Here is an 8991-nt window from a genome sequence, read left to right as displayed (position 1 = left end):
TTTACAGTGTCTGCAAGCATGACTCAAGACAGAAAAGAAGGTAGGAGTGATGCTAAAAGACACTGCAGCAGCTATACAGATGGTGATTATAATCTCTGAATTCCTAGGTGGTGAAGCGGAAAGCTTCTCCCCTTTGGTATTTCTGTTGGAAAGGGTGAGTCAGGATGAGATCTCAAATTTACCCACAGACATTACAGGAAATGTGAGAATGCCACAGTTCAGACTACCTTGAACAAAGGCATGGAGAATCATGGGAAGGTTGAGGTGGAAAGGCACTTCTGTAGATTGTCTAGTTGACCACCATTGCTCACAGCTGGGTCAGCTGCCATGCCAGTGTTTGACTACACTCAGTAAGAAAGTTTTCTTATATTTAAATGGAATTTCTTATATTGTATCTTCTCCTGTCACAGGCTGCCACTAAGAAAAGTCTGGCTCTGTCCTCCTCACAGTCCCTCATCAGTTATTTATATGTACTAATAAGATGCCTCCAGAGAGTTTCCTTTTTAAAGCCAAACAGCCCTAACCTCTGTGAACTCAGGAATGGCCCTTGCTTGACTTGGATGTAACCAGTTAACCTGTTGGGAGGCAAGACATTGCTCGCTTTTAACACAGTTGTGCAGGCTGCTCCCAGAGTTCTGTGACTTTTGTTTCAAGGCTGCTTGTTTCCTTTGCCTGTACTGAGCACATCTGACTTTTTCCATCATGGAGGCTGTGCTACAGAAGACTCTTACATGGGTGAACTGCTTGGTCTGCAATGGAAATAGCAGCTCAGTTAGAGAACATGCATTTATTGACCTAAACAATTACCCCAAAGTAGTACCTTTTTCCTATAAAGCAATAAGCCTACCCAAATTGCATTACAATCCTATGAGCTTCAAACAATATGCAGGATATTGTACTTCTTAGGGTTTGACGCTATTTATCAAACCAAATTACAATTTGCTATCATTGTCAGCAACAATGAGAACCTAAGAATATAACTGTGCCTATAGCAGGTCAGACAAATGATGCACTTCAAACATTGTTCGCTTTCCAACAGTGACCAAAAGCAGATGTCAGGAAAGAGAATAAAATCAAAGAAAGTATGCTATGAATCCTTCCTAGAATACTGTCCCAGCCCTCCCTCACCAGCAGCTCAGGAACTTCAAAGGCTGATGTCTTTGTATCTGAGGGATTCCTCTTCCATGGATTTATCCTGTCACTTTTTGAAACCCTGTGGACTTTGAGTCCAGGTAAACAAGGATGATCAGCTGTTCTGCATTACAAGTGAAATGCAAGAACTTAAAAAAACTCAAATAGCCTTGAAAACAGCAAGAAAACCTAGACAGACAAAAGGTGATATCGGAGGGAGTTTTCAAAGCTTGGAAACAGTGAAATGTTTGTTTCACAGTGGAAAACTAGTTATGTTTCCATATCAACTAGAATAATTTGTAGCTGTATTATATAAAGCTAATAACAAAATCACCACTTGCTCCTCTGTAAACCACTAACACTCATCACCTAGTTATGAAAACGTAACTAGAAGGAAAGATGCAAATGGCCAAATTAATTTTTTCCCCTTCAACTCCTTTTTTTTTCTTCAAGCAAAAGAGGCACCAAAGCAATCCATCACGCAAGCATTACAGAGCCCTCCCTGATGTCACTAAAACATGTACTGTAACCACAGCAACCCAATGAGAAGTTGCATGACTGGCTTACTTGGGGTTTTTGCTGCAGCTTTTTTCTTATCTAGCAGAGAAGGAAAGAAACCAACAGCCTGCAGAGCTAAATGCCTATATCAATATAATATGAATCAATGACTTGAAAAATAAAGAATCCTGTGTTGTTGATTGCATGTGCAGTAAGACCCCTAGCATAAGAAGTAATACATTTGTATGCTTCCCTCATACTGTGAACACCAACAAAACAAATAGTGCTTAAAAATCCATGGGTCTTGCCATGTGGGGCTGGTTGAAGCAATGGAAGCAGAGCAACAGGCAAAGCAGAGGTAAACCCATCTGGGCTGCTGCACTGTGGCAAGATATCGCTGCCCGGGTGCAGAACCTGGTGGTGAAGGTACGTCATGTAGATGCCCATGTACCCAAGAGTCGGGCCACTGAGGAACACCAGAACAACCAACAAGAGGATAAAGCGGCTAAGATTGAAGTGGCTCAGATGGACTTAGATTTGCAACATAAAGGTGAATTATTTTTGGCCCGGTGGTCCCGTGACACTTCAGGCCATCAGGGCAGAGATGTAACATATAGATGGGCCCGTGACCGAGGGGTGGACTTAACAATGGACACTATTGCCCAGGTTATTCATGAGTGTGAAACATGTGCTGCAATTAAACAAGCCAAGCGGTTAAAGCCTCTTTGGTATGGAGGACGATGGTTGAAGTATAAATATGGGGAGGCCTGGCAGACTGATTATATCACACTGCTACCAACCCGCCAAGGCAAGAATCATGTGCTTACCATGGTGGAAGCAACCACCGGGTGGCTGGAAACATACGCTGTGCCCCACGCCACTGCCCGGAACACTATCCTGGGCCTTGAGAAACAGATTTTGTGGCCACGTGGCACCCCAGAGAGAACTGAGTCAGACAATGGGACTCATTTCCAGAATAACCTTATAGATATTTGGGCCAAAGAGCATGGCATTGAGTGGGTATATCACATCCCCTACCACGCACCAGCCTCTGGGAAAATCGAATGGTACAATGGGCTGTTAAAAACTACACTGAGAGCAATGGTGGGGGAACATTCAAGCATTGGGATACACACCAAAGGCCACCTGGTTGGTCAACACCAGAGGATCTGCAACAGGGCTGGCCCAGCCTAGTCAGAACTTTTACATACTGTAGAGGGGGACAAAGTTCCTATGATGCACATGACGAATTTGCTGGGGAAGACGGCCTGGGTTATTCCTGCTTCAGGTAAAGGCAAACCCACTCGTGGGATTGCTTTTGCTCAGGGACCTGGATATACTTGGTGGGTAATGCGGGAAGATGGGGAAGTTCGATGTATACCTCAAGGGGATTTGATTTTAGGGGAAAACAGCCAATGAACTCAATCGTATGCTGTTGCCTGCTGTGTAATACTTTTATAGCCCATCAACTAGATGTCTCCAGGTCACCAGTGACTGGCCCTGACTTCCCCCCAACCATCGTTCCAACAGAGAATGAACTTTGATAGAACCAGACGAGTTCTGCAGTAAAGGAACGATCAGCATCAGCAGGCAACAATCCAACACTGCACACAGCCTTTCCTGCCCTGAAAGACTTTACAAGAGATGGAACCTAACATCATGGACCGAATGGACTCGGCAGCATTATAGGGATTGGTCCATGCACTAAGAAATGATCTCTTTCTCTGTGTGTGTGTATGTGTATGTATACATATATGTAAGAGCGATGGTATATTGAAAATGTGGGATCTAAGCATGACGTGAATGGTATGGAATAAGGGGTGGATACTGTCCTGGGTTTAGCAGCAGCAGCCATTTTTTTCTCCTTCTTAGTAGCTGGTGCAGCATTGTGTTTTGACTTTCAGCCTGGGAGTAGAGCTGATAACACTGATGTTTTTAGTTGTTGCTAAGTCTTGCTTACTCTGCCCAAGGACTTTGTGAGGCTCATGCTCTGCCAGGGAGGAGGCGACGCCAGGAGGAAGCAGAGACAGGACACCTGACCCGAACTAGCCAAAGAGGTATTCCATACCACAGCACGTCATGCCTGGAGAATTAACTGGGAGTTACCCGGAAGGACATGGGGCTCTCATGTGGGTCGGACTCGTTTCGGCAGATGGTATCATATTCTCTTCCCTTATTTCCCTTATCATCATTATTATTGGTGGTAGCAGCAGTGGTTTGTGTTACACCCTTAGTTACTGGACTGTTCTTATCTCAACCCGTGGGAGTTACATTTTTTTGATTCTCCTCCCCACCCCTCCGGACCGGGGAGGGGAGGGGGGGGAGGGAAGGAAAGAAGGAGGGAAAGAAGGGGGCGGAGTGAGTGAACGAGCTGCCTGACTGGTTTTAAACCACGACAGTCTCAACACAGAAAAAGGTCTTTAAAAAGATCTGGGAATAACCAACTGGAATATAATCACATCCAAAAGCACCTTTGAAGAGATACACAGCAGCACCTGAAAGGACACTTTCATCAAAGGGAGGATAGTTCAGCTAACAAAAACAAGCATCAGCTGTGACGCTGATCTCTATGGAATGTACCAAACACAGCTTCATTGCTAATGGCTTTCCCATGGCCACACCTTGCCTCTGTTGCTGATGCAGTATGCTAGATGGACAGGGATAAAGAATTGCAGCAATCAAACAGGGCAAGCAGCCAGAAGAGTTGATTTTGAATTAAAGAGAGGACATATGTGTGTGACTTTTCTGTGGTCACCTGAAACAACAGAATGAACCGCTTTCTATAAACATCTAAAGATCTGTGGAAAGAAAACTGAGTTCTATCAAACCATATTTTCCAGGGATATCTAATGAAACTTAGCTCCATTCCTGTCCTGGCAGCAAACCAAGGCATCTTCCAGACTGAAGTGGATTCCTGAGGAATTCCAAAGATTGGCTTGGGACAGTGATATGATTAGCCCCAGACACTAATGTAACATTAATGTTTAGCAGCAGTATCAATACAGTGAAAGCAGAGAAACACCAACTTTCACCTTTCCTGATAGCCATCCAAGCAATTCATGAGGGTGTAATTATAAGGGCTGGCTCCCCCAGGTGAGAACAGGTCAAGAATCTTGCCTCCCAGGTATGTATTCAACAGTGGGTGCTTAGTGAGGAATGGAACAATAGAAAAAGCAAATGGTAATGCTATTCTAAAAGATTGTCATAAACTACAAAAATCTGCAGGTTGAGGACTTCTTTGGGTTAACGTCTTTGTGACTCAGCTGACTAAGCTGAAGACACAGAAAATCCAGGATTCTGTATCTATCCAAACAATACGGATGACTCTATTTCCCCAGCTTCACTACACTGCAGCAGACTCCAGCAAGCTGCTTGACTTCTCTGGATATGGCTGTGCATTGCTGTGGCTTGGTCAGAATTGCATTAGGCTACAGACCCAAAAGTGAAGAGGCACTTTGGCTAGGACACCAAAAGCTCCCAGAGCAAACATTCACTTTTAATGACCAGCAACCACAGAGCTGAGATCAAAGAGACCAAACGCGAAATGCCTTTTCTTTTAAGTTTACCAAAAGTCAGTCATGGGCAAGTAGGGAGCTGCACATTCCTATATGATGCCTGTACATCTGCCTGGGCCAATTTACTAGTAGCTGGGAACAGTTTAGACTTGAGTAGAGCTTAGTGAGGGTTTATGCTGAGAACAAGGGTGTATCAGTTACAGCAGAGCTTGCTGAATGGGACTAGATACTTCCCACATTCAGGCTTGTTCTGTGATCCAATTAAAGTCTAGTTTGAATACATTCATCCTGAACTGTATAGTGTGCACCAAAGACACAGGACAGATAACCAAGATGGGAGCTGGGCACCTGCAGAGCCCAGCACTTTCACTACTAGTGCTGTGTCTTGGCCCTATTAACTTTCGTAACTTGCATGCACTGCAGTTTCTTCTGGTTGCTCTCTCAGAGTGAAGTCCCTGAAAAGCAAACTGATTTGACATGGTAATATGTAGCTGTGGAAGACCCTCAAAATGAGGAAGAATGTCATATCTTCAAGGTCCAGGCTCAGCAATTAAGAAGTTGTGCAACTTCTTCCCAAGCTAGGAACTTCACTGAAGAAACCTGGAGTCTTTACATTACAAAGGCCAATTCACCAGAATATCTATGGTGATCTGTAATGTGATCAATGTGGTTAAAGTAATGTTTTAGAATAGTCATTTCAATCACTTATGTCTTTGCAGAATACAGACATCTGATTTCTACTTTTTGCTCATTCTAATTTTTACTGCAAACTCCTTTTGCATGGTGACGGCACCCAAGCTGGCTGTGAGAGGAATGCCTAGATGTTTCCCTTACAGTGAGCTCCTGAAGAACACCAAAAGCTTTTAAGCTACGCTTCACTGGATTAAAAGTAGTCTGGGATGAATAGCAAACACATCTGAATAGCAACTCCCATCCTGTCTCCTGCATTCCTGCAGGCAGGTATTTGCTCCCAGGCTTAATATTGGTTAACTCAGTGGCTTTCTGAGTGGCAGCAAACTGATGAGTTCTGTCTGGCCTCTGGGGAGTTTCTTCAGCCTCTCTGGAGGTATGGCTGTCCTCCTTTGCTCTTCACTACAATATCTTCAAGTCTGCCTGCATCAACGATCCCTTAATCTGTCCCTCTGGCACAGCACATTCAGCTGCTTGTGCTGGGATGAAACAGCCTTTGGGTGCTACAGGGGTTTCCAGCCAAACCACGCTTCCTGAAGGATGACAGTCCAGCGGACAACCAAACGCACTGTTCACACCAATGGCTTACACAGGGTCTGAGTATTTCCTCCACACAGGCAGGGCAGCCCCCTGCCCAGAACTGCCCTGGGCACCACCATTTAAATGTTCTGCTTGTGCTACAGATGCTGGGTCTGCCAAGCAGGTTGGAGAAGATGATGCCTTTGATTGCTGGAATCTCTGTGTGGCTTCTGGGAACAGTTTCTGGCCAGGATCCAGAACTCAGAGTTGCTGTTATGGAGCTCAGCTTACTCTGAATTTCTTTTGTGTCCTGAACTTCACATCAACACTAGGATAAGGTATTAGTATGATCCTCTTCTTCATTCTCTTGGGAATATGATGAAATGTGTGGCCTCATATGAGAATTTTGTCCTCTTTTCCAACTTAACACATGCAGGTCAGTGCCACTTACTTCCTTTAACATGTTTCACATGATTGATGTTTCCAGACCATGTAAAGCCACACAAGCTGCGCTGATCATAAATGTATGTTTTATTTTTTCAATTAACTGCTCTGATTTCAGCAAGTTTGTCAGCATAACCAGATTTAGTAAGTTGTTACTGATCATGGAGTATGGAGAGACCTTCCAACCTGAAGCTTCTCTGCTCTGGATGTGGGTAATCAGAGTTTTACTAATGAGCCAGCCTGGGCTTTGGCTGGAAGCAGCAATCTGCACCCAGTCGCCTGAGGAGGGGCTGCTAACAAATAGAATGGAACACAGTGACATGAAGAAAAAATGACCTCTATTCAAACTCCTTTGACTCTTGGTCATTGCTGGCCTGCTGCAAGGATTGTTCTCACAGCTTGTTCTTTCTCGTCAAATTAGCGAGCACAGATGAACAACGTTCCAATGCCTAAACAGAATACCATTCTCAGCTCTGACGCGTTCAAAATCCCATGAGTCCTAAGAAACCTGCTCTGTCACTCCAAGCGCAGGCACTGCAGAAGGAAACAGTGTGCTGGTCTCCATTGTGCAGGTTTCACAATTTTCTCCTGATGAGAAGCCCAAACATTTTAAACATAAAGCCATGTGTATGTGGACGGAATCGCATGGGATTCTAGAACACCGCAGAGAGGAGCCAGACCTTCATAAGGGTCAGCAGCCAGGGAGTGCCCCTGCGCGACCCTGGGATGGCCGCGCTGCAACGCACGAGCTACGCTGGGCTGAGGTCAGGGTGACAAGACCACAGTCTGCCACCTAAAAGCAGTCCCAGCAGCGCAGCCGGGCTGGGGAGGAGCCACCGGGGTTTGCTGCAGCCGCCCTTCCCCTCTCCGCGGCGGAACTCGCAGCCCCGCGCGGCTCTACCGGCCCGGAGCCGCTGGGGCAGCTCCGGAGCTGGGCCGGGTGGCGGCTCACGGGCCGGCAGCGCCCCCATGCGGCCTCTCCGCGGCGGCGCGGGCGGCGCTGCCGAAGCAGCCCCAGCAGTGAGCCCCGCGGGGGCTGCTTGTGCCGGGGCACTACCCGACCACAACCGGAGGGCTGTGCCGTGCTTATCCCTCGGCTGGGCCCTACTCAACACCCTCCTGGGATGGGTGTTCACGTTGTTCCAGGGGCTCCGCTAGCAGAGGCACACACGGAGCAGGTGTGGCGGGTCACCGGTGGGACGCTAAGCACTTTCAGCCACGGGTTTCATTGCCCAGGAACCACTGCACCACCTGCTCCCTGCCCTACTGCTGATCCTAGGTGAGCTCAGGCTGGAAGGCAGCTCCCCGAGCATCTCCTGCTGTCCTGGGTTCAGCAGTAGCAGTCAGTTTTTCTCCTTCTTGGTAGCTGGTGCAGCGCTGTTTTGACTTTCAGCCTGGGAACAGTGCTGATAATACCGATGTTTTCAGTTGTTGCTCAGTAATGTTTACCCTGACCAAGGACTTCATGAGTCTCATGCTCTGCCAGGGAGGAGGGAAGGCCGGGAGGAAGCAGAGACAGGACACCTGACCCAAACTAGCCAAAGAGGTATTCCATACCACAGCACGTCATGCCTGGAGAGGTAACTGGGAGTTACCTGGAAGGACACGGGGTCTTCTGGGTCGGACTCATTTCTCGGCGGCTGGTATTGTATTCTCTTTCCTTGTTATTTTCTCTTATCATTGTTGTCGTTGGTGGTAGCGGTGGTGATTTGTGTTGTACATTGGTTGCTGGACTGTTCTCATCTCAACCCGTGGGAGTTGCACTCTTTCAATTCTCCTCCCCATCCTTCCGGGACCAGGGAAGGGGAGAGCCCCCGGGGGTGCCTCGATTGCTTCCAGCCCGGCACCACTCACTGGAAGTGAGTGAACAAGCTGTCTGGCTAGGGTTTAAACCACGACACCTGCCAAAGGGGAAACAAATCCTTCATCAGTCCCTTTCCACGGGAGCCGAAGGAGTGACAAAACACAGCAGTGTGCTCAGCTTTGGTTGTCTTTGTTCTGGTACCGGAAAGGGGACTGTGTCAGGACCAAGCCTTGAGGGTGACAGAGCAAGTAATCTCTGGTCTGCAGGGGGAGTACCGACTTCTGCAGCTTTGCCCTACATCTACAAAGCAGTCTGTTCCCAAGGCAGTAACCTGTGAGATTCTGAATGACAGGCACAAAACAGAGGACCCTTAGTTTCATATCTGAGGAA

The 8991-nt window shown here is 47.0% G+C and overlaps 1 long non-coding RNA gene across 1 annotated transcript in view; it reads right to left on the bottom strand.

Moving 5' to 3' along the window:
- Positions 1–647: 647 nt before the first annotated feature.
- The window catches only part of LOC130600426 (uncharacterized), a 100809-nt gene continuing 92465 nt past the window's right edge, over positions 648–8991 (bottom strand). Inside the window, exon 3 of the long non-coding RNA XR_008972453.1 lies at positions 648–749. This is a non-coding gene — a long non-coding RNA (uncharacterized LOC130600426). The remainder of the gene's footprint in view (positions 750–8991) is intronic.

The sequence above is a fragment of the Pezoporus wallicus genome, unplaced genomic scaffold (assembly GCF_028554395.1).
Source record: "Pezoporus wallicus isolate ANWC-B61680 ecotype Strahan unplaced genomic scaffold, APGP_CSIRO_Pwel_v1 contig_6732, whole genome shotgun sequence".
Taxonomy (NCBI): Eukaryota; Metazoa; Chordata; class Aves; order Psittaciformes; family Psittacidae; genus Pezoporus; species Pezoporus wallicus.
Note: the sequence above shows the minus strand (reverse complement) of the source record. Positions and strands in the feature narration are given on the sequence as shown.